This window comes from Octodon degus, unplaced genomic scaffold (genome assembly GCF_000260255.1).
Source record: "Octodon degus isolate 3935 unplaced genomic scaffold, OctDeg1.0 scaffold00148, whole genome shotgun sequence".
In the NCBI taxonomy this organism is placed as follows: Eukaryota; Metazoa; Chordata; class Mammalia; order Rodentia; family Octodontidae; genus Octodon; species Octodon degus.
Window position 1 is genome coordinate 2,181,028 of NW_004524724.1, and position 14,363 is coordinate 2,195,390.

The following is a 14,363-nucleotide window of genomic DNA, read 5'->3' on the forward strand; positions in this document are numbered from 1 at the left end:
GGCGCCCAGGCCTCACCCCCAGGAGGCCCCACGACCCATGTGGACGGTCAGCGACGCCTGGGGAGAGCCGTCCTGCTGCTGTTCTCTGGAACAGCTCATCTTCCTCAGCTTAGCGAACATGTCCTCGTGTCCTACTTTTAGCTAAAGGGCTTATCTTTAACCCCTCTTAGCATGCGTGGCTAGCCACAGGACCGCAACGGAGCGAGACACACACCTCCTGAGGACACTGCAGATGCTGCCAGACTCCTCTCAGAACAACCCTAGTTTGCACATTTTATGTATCTGTGCTGCTCATTCACGAATGGCGCTTCAGCCAGGGGATGCACAGCGAGTGCACCGGTGGGCTAGCACCGTCCCTGGCCCTTGGCACCGGGATCGGGGACGCACCCGTGTGGGCAGTGCAGCTCCCCGGGCACTGGTTCTGCTCCCCTCTGCTCAGGGCTCCCAAGACCCCGCGCTGCTCTCGTGTCTAACCGTCGTCTCGGCTTCTCCTCAGAGGCACTGGCCGCAAGGAGCCGACTCTGAGGTACGCACAGCAGCAAGCTGTGGCAGAATCCCTCAACCAGCACGGCCGACTCGTGCTCTCTAGCTCTTCGATGTCCAAATGAGAACACGAGTGGCTCTTTGCTGAGTTCCTAGGAATAGGAGATGGACAAGATAATTTACTTTTTATTATTTTACTGCTTATTCACGTTAGAGACCATTACTGAGGCTGTGATATCTTATTTGTTGAATAACGGGACATCGCATGTTGAAAGCAAACACATAACAAAGAAACGCACCCATGGATTTCACGTGGCCAGGTGGGACTGGGAGGCAGCCAGCCCCATTATGCTTGATTCTGGAACACACAGCAACTCCGAATCTCTCCTGTGTGTGAGAAGACCCAGGCCTCTCGCAGCTCCGGGCCTGCGGGACTGCCGCAGGCAGTGTCAAAAGCTCAGACACTCGCTAAGGTCCAGCGCCCCAGCACCCCACCAATACAGGCTGATGAGCCAGGTGGGGGCGCACGCCTGTAGTCAGCACTCGGGAGGCTGAGGCGGGAAGACTGCAAGTTTGAGGCCAACCTGGGATACATACCCACACCCTGCCTCAAAAGACGAAAACAAAACAAAATGAAAAGACTGACCCTCCATGAAAATTATATAATAAGTTGGCAATTAGTTAGTACTTCCTGGTACCTAATACTAAAAATGAGATAAAATTACTTGATTACTGGATTGACAGAAAACTGCCATTTCAAAATAATACATGAAATAAAAACCGTATTTACATTTTCACTCACGAGGTTGCGAGGATGTTGAACCCAGAGGACTGGAATGGGGATGCGACAGCATTTAGGGCCCAGATGTGCGAACCCCAAGGGTAATGCCGAAATTTGCACATACCTGAGATTGCCATTTCTGAAAGGGCTTTCTTTTCAAGTTACTTCAATTCAGTTACAGAAATATTACCTCTAGCTTTTCTCATAAGAAAGTCAAACTAAACAGGTAAACTACGGCAATCAGCCACCTGCCTGTGTCTGACGCCTTCCCTTTCAAGACCAGCGCTCCTGCTAACAGCCTTTCCTGATGGAAATGTCACACAGACATCCTCCAAGGCAGGGGCTAGGGCAGGTGGCCAGGATTCCCGGGGTCCACGGCGCTCCCCAGAGAAGGAGCACTATGTCAAGTGCACTATGGTCCATGGGTCAGGCCACCATGCTTAAACAGAAGCCCTTGTTCTTCCAGTGGCTGGCATCCTACTGGGTTCGTAATGCCATCCCTTCTGTGGGAGAATAAACGCCTCTATGCCAGTAAAGGGAAGCCCATCGATCATGCCATCCCTGTGACCAGGACCAAAGCCCTCAGCTTCGCGGAAGCCCCAGAAGGCCTTCCCTGGCTCCCCATCCACCTCCGTCCTATGCTCCTCCCCACAGCCCCAGGCCCCAGGGATCTCAGCCCTTGCCCTCCTGCTGGGCTGGCCACTCCCTGCTCCCGCATCCATCAGACAGCACCGCCTGACGGCACCCCTTTTCCAAGACTGCCTATGGCTGCTCAGACCCAGATCCTGGCAGGAGAGTGCTGAATTCCCGGCAGTAGGTGGCTGGTCATAGGGTACCCCCTCCCCAAAATGGGAAAAATGCAGAAGTCCCAGGCTACCTACAACAGCTTCTTCCTTCCCGTAAATATGTAAATATGCTTTTGCCAGGATATATTTTGCTTTGGCAGATTTCAGCATGATCTGCATTCCTGGAACTCACGGCAAGAGCATTTTAGTCCCTTCAGGAAATTCCTAGATCCTTGTGGTGTTTCCCCTGGCCCTAAAGAGGTCAGTAGCAGAAGCTGAACAGAAGCAGATGCTGTCCCCAAGCTCCCGTCGGGAGCCCCGATGGCACTGCGCCCTCCTCAGAGCACAGGAAGTGTGCCCTGGGATGGGTGTGTGCTCGGACGTGCTCACGGGAAACAGTGTCCCCTCTTGGGCCCCTGGGTCCCCGCAGGCCCCAGCTGGCCCCAACGAGGGCTCTGGCATTCCCCAGAACAAGCGAAGTCCAAACAAAAAGCACTAGGAGGATGCAGAGCTTGCCAGGGGACAGGTGACTGTTTAAATCAGACCCAGCCGGCTGGGCACCAAGCCAACTGTAAGAGGAAGACTTCTCCTCCTGGCTGGCTGGCTGTCCTTCCTCACACCTGAGCCTGACCTGCCGGCCAGATCCATGTCACAGCCACCTGTCCCAGTAAGTGCCCAGAGACCCGCGGCCATGGGGGAGGGATGACAAGGCCACAGGGGTCACGGGGGCCTGCTGGTGCTGAGCTGGCATCCTGAGCGCGTGCACTCTGCTCTGTCCCTGTGTCCCTGGGGTGGCACAGGAGGCACAACAGCAGCCCGCAGGTCGTGCTCTCTGCTCCGAACGGGAGTTCCCAGCATGGGCCACAGGAGCGCAGGACCTGGGGTCCATCAGGGCCTAGGACCACTTCCGAGGACCAGAGGCGTCCAAGGCAAGCCAGGGCCACGTGTAAAAGGCTGGATCTCACCCGGCCTACGCGTCTCTTTACTGCCACCTGATGAAGAGCTCTAATCTCATCCACATTTTCAAGGCTGTGAGGAGCATAATTTCTTCCAAATAACTGCAAGTAACTGCCACGGGATAAGTTATTTTCCATGACTTCTGCTGGTGCTAAAGTCGCGGGCAGAGCTAATGTCGCTGTGATTTTGACTCATGTTCAAAATAACGAAATGGCTAAATTGCAGCTAGAGGTTAGTGAGGAAGAACCAGTCATCTGGGGGCCGGCGAGACAGCTCAGTGGACTCGAGGGCCTGCTTAAGCAGGCACAGGGATCGTGGTTCGATCCCCAGCACCACATGCAGCACCAGCCCCGCCCCCATGGCGGCTGAGCTGGCCACGGAGTCCAGGCGTGGTGGTGCATGCCTGTAATCCCAGCACCGGGGAGGCTGAAAGCAGGAGGATCACTGAGTGCGAGCTACATAGTGAGACCCTGCAGCAACCAAATACACTTAAAAAAAAAAAAAAAAAGAACCAGTTATCTTTTCTGTTTGAGCTCTGGTATTGGCTGAATTCTACCCACAGCAGCTGACAGGAACCAGCACCCCCACTTTAGCAGGGTACTGCGCGAGCTGTGACAGTCTTCAACTTTGAAGAAGGAGAATCGACTTGAGAGTAGTTCCGAGTGAAGTCACGTGTGTATTTATGGAAACCTTTACGTTTTAACAACAGAGCAGCTTATATGTGGGTAGCGGTTCTGTTTGTGACATAAATCCCTTGCTGAGGAAGTCACAGCAGGCGGATGGCTTCCAGCTCTCCCTCAGCTCAGCCTCCAGAATGGCCTCTTCAGTCTTGGGAAGTTCCACAGGTGCCCAGCGATGGGCACAGAGGTGGGATCGGCCACCGACCTCTGTCCCTCTGGATCACCGTCTAGGGACTGTTCTCCCATCCCCTGGCTGCCAGACATCAGGATCACCTCCATCTGGGACCCCGCTGCACATGACCATGATCCACCCGGCCACTGCCTGCCTGCTTGGTTCCTCCTCCTTGCCCAGGGGACCACGCACGCCCTGAGTGTGCCACAGCCTCTGGGCCCTGGCCCTGCCCTCCTGGTGGCAAAGGGCGTCTGCACAGCAGCAAGCTATCTGGGGCTGCAGGTGGGATCTCGGCCTGCTGCCAAGGGAAGAGCGTCCTCTACCCTTGCCTTGTCGAGCCAGGAGTCCTGGTCAGTGCCCTGCCCTGCCCTGCAGGCTCCTGCTTAGCACTGAGCCAGCAGGCCTGGCACTAAGGAACCCCAGAAGCCTGCACTTGGCTTGTGAGATCTGAAACATCTGTCTAGTTTCTTCTTGTTCCCTTTTTGAGTCTTTTTTTTTTCTTGTGAGAAATACATATGAGAGCATTTACCATCTTAACTGCACTTAAGCAGCAGTAATGACGGGGACCCAACACTGTAGCACAAACATTCTGAGACCCACCTTTGCATCCCATGTCTTGCAAAGCTGCAACTCAGCCCTGAGGCAAGGGCTCTAGCTTGGCCCTGACCCAGCAGCCAGAAGCTCCAGGAATTTCACCAAAATCCCAGCGGAAGCTGCACGAGCCCAGCAGGACTGCCTGTGCACCTGTAGGCAGGACACTGCTGGGTGAGGACCGGCAGTGAGAGGAAGGCTGGGAGGGCCATGGCCAGGCACGTGCCCAGGGCAGCCCTCACCACGAGGGCAATGAAAGGACAGATGGCTGCGGCCTGAGGCACCCTGCCGCACTGTCTTAGATAATCAATATGGTGCCGCTGTCTTCCTGTGACACACAGGTGACGCGGGGCTGCTTCTTCCTGTCTGGATGCCACCCAGCACGATGCTCTGGTGGTGGATGGTGGCTGGTGTCCCGGCCAGCCAGCATGATGGCGGATTGCAGACTATGCCCTGACACTACCACCCCATGCTGCCACTTTCTGCCCCAATCTCTTGCCATCCCGCCTCATCTCCAGGCCCTGGCACCATCTGAACCCTGCGTCCTGAGGACAGGGCAGTGTGGGGATAGGCAGAGATGGTCCACCCCAGCGGGGCCCAGTCTCCAGCACCCTCACGTCATTCCCCCTGCAGCCTCGCTCTCCTCCATCACCACTTCCTCTTCACAACTTGCTTACATTAACTAGAGCTGGTTTCTATCTAATTTAGCTGGGGAACTATAAATGACAGCACTGAGACGTGAGCTCCACCGTCGGGGTGCTTACCTTCTGCTCAATCCAGCCCTCAGCCAGCGCCCAGGAGCCTCCGCCCATGCCCACCTGAATGCGCGCAGCTACCTCCTGACCCCGGGTGCTTCTGCAACACTGTGCGCTCTGGCCAGGAGGAGGCTGCCAGAGGGCCTTGCTCTTCACTGTGCTTGGAACACCTAACCGTTCCTCCACTCACTTACTCATTCATACATTCACAGTTTTGGCAGTACTAGGTGTGAACTCAGGGCTCTGCACTAACTGACACCCCTCATCTATTTATTTATTTATGTAGTTAGTTATTTTCTTGGAGACAGGGTTCATTGAATTACCAAGTTTCCCAGGCTGGACTTGAATGTGCAGTCCTCCTGCCTCAGCCTCCGCGTGCTAGGACTGCAGGTGTGCGTATTGCCACATCTGGCCTCAAATCCTTTCTATTCGCAGTCACGTTAAGGGCAGCAAGAATAAGCAAGAGCTGCAAAGCCAAAGCAAACTTTCTCCACCATATTTAATGATCAAGCACAACGCATGTCTGCTCAGGAGACCCACAGCTCTTAGTCTGGAGAATCAACAGCTGTGCCTACAAAGCTTTGTTAAAATGATCTCTTTATAGCTTTTTTTAAAAAATTGACTGAACATCCCATCAGGCTAGACTGGGTCTGTAATTCCTTGGCTGCAGCTTTTCTGTTTCGAGTTCCTAACACTAGACCCCTTCGTGCACCTGGCCTCCCGCTCTCCGCTCACGCTGCCCCGGGACTGCGACCAGTGGACAGGCATAGCGCTCCCTGCAGCGACACCTGAGTTCCGTCAAGCTTGCACTTCGCTCTCGGCCCTCTTCAGAATGCGAGATGCGCAATCAGTCTTCAGGTCGCGGCCACAGTTTCCCCTGCACTTGTGGTCCCGTCTTCTGCCCCCGAGTGCAGCCTCCCCAGGAAACCAACTGCCCCTGCCCCTCCATGCTAACTTTAAAAATGCAAAGATATCGTGGTTCTATTTTCTTAATTGGAAACATTTGAAAAGACAGAAAGGCGCTTGCATTTATTTATGTTACCAAGCCACTTGGATGAAACGAAAACAGAAGAAAATATGTTTATGTCAACGCGTCTGTCATGGCTGCCAACGTCCCCCTGCGGACTGCGGGGTGTGCGCTGGGACACCCTGGCACGGTGCATCTACGCAAAGAGTTAAAGATAGAAGGGAGGCAGATCCCAAGGCCGTTAATGTGTTAACTCAAAACACGAGGCACATTTGATTCTGGAAAATAACTATCTTTGAGAAGCCTTATTACAGCAGCTCCCCAGAGAACAAGCTGACTTTAAAAACATACAAAGACTGAACAAGCAAGCCTTCTGGGGTGTTCTGCAGGCTGCCCCAGCCGATAGACCCTAGTGCCGCTGGCTGCGTGCCTCTGAGGAGCCCCAATTTCTCGGCCATGTGGTGCACAGAGGCTGGGCCTGCTGCCAGCGAAGGCCCAGGATCCGAGGATAAATCACTGGGCATTAGATAATAACTTACATAATGACAGCTTTCTGCTTCTTTTTCAGCAAGCAGTAATCCTACGGCTGAGTATCTCATGCAAGAAAATGTACTAACTTTTCGCCTTAACAAATTACTTGTGGTAAAATATAAACTCTTTCTGCCCTGCGGATTTAACGCTTTTACTGAAGAAAGAGTATGCATTTGCTTTCATTTCATTCCATCTTGACAATCCGGATCCATCACTAGACAGATACATTCATTAATGGGGCAGGAAGAAGTCTCTAGGTTTTAACCACGACCCACAGGGTACGAAAATGTCATCCAACAGGGTCGAGAAGGGACAGCCACGCAGCGCTATGTGGCTCCGCATTAGTTAGCTGGAGCTTACAGAATCTTCTTTCTCCAGACAGCGTCCCCTCCCATCTATGGGAAAACGCACCTCCCTGCAGGGGCACCCCAACTCTGAGCCGCTGCGGGATGGGAAGTGAGGGCTCTTCACCAGAACAGAGCTAGTGACATGTCAGGGCTGGCCAGGGGCTCTGCAGAGGTGTCGGGACAGAAGCCCCAGGCAGATCTGAGGCTGAGCTCCAGCAGCTGCCCCAGACCCCAACGGGGGGGCCTGCCAAGTGTGAGAAGAGCAGCCTCGGGAAGTGGGGTAGGGAATCATCAGGCCTGGTCCCAAGGCAGGAGCCACAGGACGTAGGTCGCTCACGTCCTGAAGCCAGTTGTGGGCCTCAAGCCGCTGGACGCCGCACTCTGACTCCCGAATCTGGGCCGACCCAAGCATGAAGAACCCATTCAGGAGTGTAGTCGGAGAATCAGCCGTGCAGATAAGGGCTGCCAGGGGCCCGCTGCAGCGTCCACCAATCTCGTAACACCCACGTTTGACAGGAAAGACTCATAAAAGGTAGTCTTTGGCCGAAGCTTAGCATATGGGCCTGGAGAGGGAGACTGGAAGCCAGATTTACCTAGTAGCGGGTAAGGGAAGTGCTCTTTCAAGGTCTCCACCATTCTGGGTTCCAGCTTCAAAGCTTTCATCACTCCTGCTGATGATATGTTGCTCACTATAAACTGCAGGCAGGAAAATATTCACATTTGGCAGCAGGCGGACTATGCCTAACCACAGGTTTTTACATTTTTATTTAATCTGAAACTCTGTTAGACATCACAGTAAGAGCACAGAACTGATTTCTAAAAGAAATTAGCCAAGTATCAGAACCATCAGCAAGTGCCAATCCTAAATTTTCTGATTATCAAAAATATATTCTAATTAAATGACACTATAGCGATACTTTAGAAAAGATGCCTTTATGGAAAGCCCTACTGATGTCAATCCCACTTACAAAGAAAGATAAATGTGCCTGACCATTTTGATCATTTGGGGACACCTGGCCTGAACCTCTACACAGCTTTGGTTAGAGACCAACTGATGGCCTGTCTAGCATGGAGAAGACCTGGCCCACAAGTGTGCAGCGAAGTTCTGGGGCTGAGTGTGCATTTTTAATAAGCTAACAGACACCAATGTGATAAGAAAAGTGTAACTTATGACGGACCGGGTGGGGCGGGGCAGAGGCTCAGTGGAGGTGGTGCAGTGTGTCCCCTGTGACCTGAGTCCCAGCCTCCTCTCCACGAGGACTTCAGGCTGCCACCGAGTCTCCTCCGAGCTATGGGAGATCCTGGGATTCTTCCCCCTCATCTGCCCACTGATCGCCCTTCTGACGGCACCCCTGACCCTTCAGCGGAGGGGCCCATTCAGAACGTAGCAGTAGATACACACAGGACCAGCAGCACCACCACCGTCACACGGGGCCTCTGCTTTCAGAATACTTTCTCCGGTCCTATCACACCTCTGCAGAGAAGAGATGATCCCTACCTTACAGATGAAGAGGTGGCAGCTCTGGGAAGTCCATCCCTCATCTAAATCTCCAAACAGAAAGGAGGTGGCCTGAGTTTACCGCCTACAGAAGGGAGGGGGGCAGAGCTCACCGCCGAGCCCTGGCCACCCCAGCCTGAGCTGAGTCCTAGCTGATGACCCCTTAGTACTCTGGCTCAGGGGGAGGCTTTCCCATGGATACTGGTTTCCAAGCTGCCTACAGCAATCCTATGCAAATCTGAAATAAGGCTTTGCATTCTGGAGGGCAGAGGTCAGCCGAAGTCGAGCAAGATGCACGTCCTCCGATGAATCAGGCTGCTCGCAGTGAGGCCAGCAAGAGGACGGAGGACACTGGCTCACACAGCTGGCACAGGCCCTGCCGGGTCTCTTTCAGGATTCAAATCCAAACCATGTTATCCAAGCATATTCCAGAAAGAAGAGAGACACCCGATAAGGCAGGCTGGAACCTGGGGGAGGCTCCAGACCTGTTACCCGCTACGTGGAAAAAGCGCTTATAAAGAGAAATACAGTCTTCCACAGAGAGCCGCATTACCTTAGCAGGCACTGGCAGTGTTTAACAAGGAAAAAGAAAAATCAAATGCAGAAACAGAAACTCTTTACCTTTGCTACAGCACAAAGTCCAAAAGCTTGATAATGTGTATGTTGGTTGAGGTACTTCTTCCTGAATTCAGCCAGGACAACCCAGGTTTGTAAAGCTCATCTCTCATGCTACCAGTCCTCCCAACTGGGACAAGTGCTGGCACGAAAGAAGGCACCACGTTTGCACACAGGCACAAGGAGCAACCTTGCCCTTCACTCCTCTGATGGCCCATGCTTATTATAGCTTTTATGCAGCTCCATGTGTCCCAAAGCCACCTGCAGCCATAGGTAGAGCTTTCCAGAGGCCGCTGGGTCTTGAGGGTATGGTGCTGGGATTAAGGATGTCATGCTGGGTTAAAGGTGCCCCACTCCGCGTATGAGTGTCACCCACCCAAGGGTGGGGAGTCTGGATAGAACAGGAGACAGGACGAGGGCGGCTGGCGTTGCAGTCTGCCGCTTGCCCCCTTGCTGCCTCCCGCCTTCTGCCTGCCATGAACTGTCTTCTCCTCTATGAAGCCTCTCTGTGTTGGAGTCAGCCAACTATGGAGTGACACCTCTACAAACTGTGAGCAGAAATAAACCTTTCCTCCCCTGCCTTTGAGTGTTGAGTATTTTGTCTCTGTTTTGAGAAAAGTAACTAAGACACCCAATAAGTGTACTCTTAATATACTCTGAAAATTCGAAGTGCGGGTATTAGCGAGTGTGTCAGTGACCTTCCTATCTGGAGATGAGACCTGGGTCTGAACTTACAGAAGGGTCTCCTTTGGCTCCCAGCTTCGGTGGGCTCAGTCTGTTGCTGGCTCGCTCCAAGGTAAGAAAAGCACAGCACCAGGGCCCATGGAGGAAAGCTGCCCATGTCAGGGCATCCAAGGGCAAAGGGAGAGAGGAGTCTGGGACAAGAATGCCCCGTCCAGGTTACAGTCCAAGGACCAGCTCCCCGAGGCCCCACTCTGAACAGCATGCTTCCCCACGGACTCATCAATGGACTCCTCACTGATGAACGCAAGCAGCCCCACCATTCCATCACCTTCAAAAAGCCTGACTCTGGAAAAGAGACACTGGGGGAACATTCTAGGCGTGAATTATAACATTTAGCACCTAAAACAAAGCAACAGAATTGCTCAGTTCTCCTGTCAGGATCCAAAAGTGTGACAGAACAGATCTTAAATCCTGCTCCACCCCAGCCACTAGCGGTTGGCATCACCACCCTGCTGCCCTGAGGCTCTTGGAGGTGATGAGGCACACAGCCAGCCAGCAGGTATGTGCGGGCAGAAACCACCTCTGCTGCCACATGTCAAAGAAAACTGAGAACCGCTCCCTAAGGAAGGAAGGGGCAGACATAGCCGGACCCCTTGCCCCTCAAATTTCTGAACCCTCCCTGTCTCGCCTACCTAGAAATCCATCAACTGCTTCCCGGAGCGACTCTTCTGCATTTCCCTAATCCCATTCTGAAGATTCTGGAAGGGTCAGGACACATCCGCACATCTGCTCCCAATTCACTAAATATCCATCTGTGTTCCTTGTCACAAATGGACCTTGAGACACATACAAAACCTATGATCCTTCGCTTTGCAAACTGGGTGCAATGCACTCGCAAGAGTGTGGTGCCCAGAACAGACACGCTGAATCTGCACAAGCACAGATAGCCTTTCCGGCACGGCTATCACCAGTTCCTGTCCCATTCCTTGAGTTTTCACGGTATGTTCTCTCCAACACACTGAAGCCATCTCCTGGGCTCGTGAACCATGCCCTTGGCAAAGAAGGGTGGCCTGTCTGACAGCAAGATGACATGGAGCTGAGGGAAGCAACCCAACTAAGACAGGAAGGGAAAGCCAAGTGGCCTCTGCTGGGAACACAGGCTCGCCTGCTGCCTCTCCCTGGGAGACCAACTTTGGCTCCAGAAAGAGCTGTTTGTGTTTGCACACACAGCAGAGGGGAGGCAGCGGTGCTCCAGAGTCCGGGCAGGGTGCGCATCTGCTCTGCAGGGGCCCTGGGGACCTTAATGGCCACAAGTGCAGGCAAGGTTACAAGACAGGAAGCAAGCAGCCCTAATGAGGATCCTTTCAGCATAAGCTCTGAAGCCAGCCAAGCAACGAGCCATGGAGGGAACAGAGCAAAGAGCCTGACTCAGATCCCTTTACCACCTCGGACTTTGGGGGTGGCCCTGAGCAAGCTTTTCGCTGGTGGTGCTCTGAGCTCCAGCAGGCGGTACTGGGGCAGTCTCAGGTCCGATTACATTTAGGAGCAGAAGCCATTGTCTTCTTTGTAGACAAAGCACTGTGTCAGAGGCTCAAAAGCGTCTCCTTTCTCAAGAATGCCATGCTATTGATTTAATATGGAAACTAAATGCATCAATATTATATGGGATTCTTACCTTTCTGTGCTGTTTCTAAGGTTGCATTTCAGAATACAGGCATCTGACAAAAAAGTTTCTCTGACTTATTTAATCTCTCACTCCTTCACCAAAAGAAGAATGAATTAGCTGTCATTTTAACTAAATTAATTTTACATATTGAGATTTTCTATTTAAAAACATTTGGTGAAACAGCGCTGAAGAGCTGTTTTAGCCTGTTCTCACCCGAAACGCCTGCTCAGTTCACGTGTGCCCAAGTCTTTTAGAAACTCCGGTATATTTCAGGGTTTGTTTAAAAGTTGAGAAGAAGTTCTCCTGAAGAAAACCTCTCTAATCTCCCTGAACCAGGCAACCGTGAGGCTATTTTGCAAAGGACTCTCCATCCTAAGGCCTCCTGATTTGCAGAACGGATGTGGCAGGATTATTCCAAGTGCCGTGAAGGGGCAGCACTGCAGTCTGCACCCGGCTGCCCAGGTCAGCGCAGGCCCTGGCTCCTAGCACGGCTGCGGGCCCGGGGCCATCCAGGTCACTAAGCAGTGTGGACAGTGCCACCTTGGCCTAGCCCCAGAGATGCCAGCACTGACCCTCCCCCAAAGCTGTGACGCCCCAAAGTATCTCCAACTAAGGACTTCTGTTTTTATGTATTTAGACCCAGCTAAGGACTTCTGTTCTCATCCTACAGCTAAAAATCTATCCCAGCCTGCGAGGAAGTAAAAAGGAAATCACTTCCTCTGCTGCAGCTGACATCCTGTCTTTCGCTCTGCTCGCTGCTCCTCCGTGCCTCTACCTCAGACAGGGGTGGGCCCACCGAGCACTCCCTGCACTGTCCTGAACTTGGGGGCCCAGCCCTCTAGCAGAGTTCACGCAGTCGGCTGCCGGGAGCAGGAGACAGCCAAGCTCCACACTCTCTGCTCCTCAGCACAGCTCCTGGCGTTTCCCATGTGCGTGCGGTGAGCAGGGCTGCCTGCCTCCCAGTGCTCTGGGCTCCGCAGGAGCAGAGCCTGTACCTCCCCTCCTGACATCTCCATGTGTCCTCTGCCCCAATTAGCACCCTGCCTGGTGCCGACCTGCAGGCAGCACCACAGCATGCAAGTGCACCTGCCACCTCAGCAGCAGGGCTAAATGAACATGTGCTTTAACTTTGGACATTCTGGAAGAATTAATGAAAAATCAAAGTAGCAAGGACAGATAATGGGAGCAAATGCCTCTTAATTCAAATTTTTCCACCTTACAGATGTCAAGAGCAAAGGGCATGCGCCAAAGGGTCTGTTCCAGCAGCTCACTAGACCCCGGGCTGGCTGCAGTCACAGCCAGAGGCCCTACAGCCTCCAGAAGGCCCTATCCCCCTGCAAGGTCCCTGACACTTCTGAAGTTCCAGTTTCTCTCCACCTAAGTCCCTGCGGCTGGACACCAAGTGGCTGATGTCACCATACCAGTTCCCAGGGCCAGCTGAGCTCTGGCTATGTGCAGACCCGGAGAGCACAGGTCCAGCACCACCTTCCTACCGCACACCTGGTGAAGCCTGTCTCAGAGAGTGGCTGTGGGGACAGGGCACCATGACCTGAGTCAGCAAGGTGGCACCCCCTCCCTCCTCCTGGCCCCTCTCTTTACTCTGGGTGCTGAGGTCCCCACTGGTGGACGATATCTAGACCTGCTCCTGCCTCCAACTCGGCGCCTCACCTGAGGAGACTGAGGGAACCAGCGGGCCGGACCTGGACACTGCCCTATGTCCCCATACTGGCTCCAGGACGCCCAGAGGGGACGATGTGAGGTGTGGGGGGCGGAGGCCAAGGGGTCAGGGGACGTGGGGCGCAGCGGGGACTCGCCGACTCTTCCCATACCTGCCCTCGGGACCCACGGCCGCCGATCTGCCCAGGGCGAAGAAGCAGCGCTCAGCCCTGGAGACCCCGGCCCAGACCCGGCCCGCAGGCATCCCTTCCCTGTCCCCCAGCCCCTCACTGACCTCGGTGCCCAGTCCGCCAGGGGCCCAAGCCCTCCAGTACCGCGTCTCCGAATACCAAGTCCCCTGTGGTGCAAGTCCCCAAGCCCGGACCTTCTTGGTACCGAGCATCCCTGGTGCTGAGCACCCCCAGTATTGAGTCCCCAGTACGAAGCGAGGCCCCGGCCCGAGTTCCCCGGTACTGGGTCTTCCGGTGCCGAGCCTCTCAGTACCGACTCTGGTCAGGTACCGGGCAAATCACCAGCACCGACCCCGAGCGCCGACCACCTCGGGTACCAAGTACCCCGATCCCCTGCCCGCACTCACCGAGGCCCGCGCAACGCGGTGCGGCTTGCGCGTTCCCGTCCGCGTCTCCGGCTGCGCGGCCGCTGCCACCACGCCGAGCGGGGACGCGCAAGGAGCCGGCGCCGGAAGAGGACGCCCCGCCCCGAAACCCCGCCCCTCTCCCGGGACCCGCCCCCGCACGAGACCCCGCCTTCTCACCCTGGGGTCCTGAGCGTGGCTGGCGCACCTGGCTGGGGAGAACTCAGGGTCTCCGCGGAGGAGGCCGAGCCCAGGACTCCAACCCAGCGCGCCCAGCCCGGCGCCGTGCCCGCAGGCCCGCAAGCTGCTGTCGCCACCGTGACCTTGAGACGGCTGCCCGTCCCGGTGCTGCCCGGCGCAGTGCGGCCAGGAGAGGGCGCCCCGGCCAACCGGAGACCCGCCTGCTTCGGCGGCCAGGCCGCAGGAGCGACCCCGACCCTGCCTGAGCGGTGCCCCCGCGTCTTGCTCGCCGGCCAGGCTGGGCAGCACCCAGGAAGGTTGAGCCGGGCCTTCTGCCATGAGCCCTTCTGCCCGGCCCGGCCCACCCGCCTCACCTCCGCCTGCGGCCCGCTGGACTTGGGGCTCATGCTGTGTTCACTG

The 14,363-nt window shown here is 54.9% G+C and overlaps 1 protein-coding gene across 2 annotated transcripts in view; it reads right to left on the reverse strand.

Moving 5' to 3' along the window:
- Positions 1-13,833, reverse strand: part of Oxr1 (oxidation resistance 1) — a 330,122-nt gene extending 316,289 nt beyond the window's left edge. For both annotated transcript variants that reach the window (XM_004642244.3, XM_004642245.3), the window contains exon 1: positions 13,767-13,833. The gene's annotated coding sequence lies outside the window, so the exon portion shown is untranslated. The remainder of the gene's footprint in view (positions 1-13,766) is intronic.
- Between the last annotated feature and the right edge of the window lie 530 nt (positions 13,834-14,363).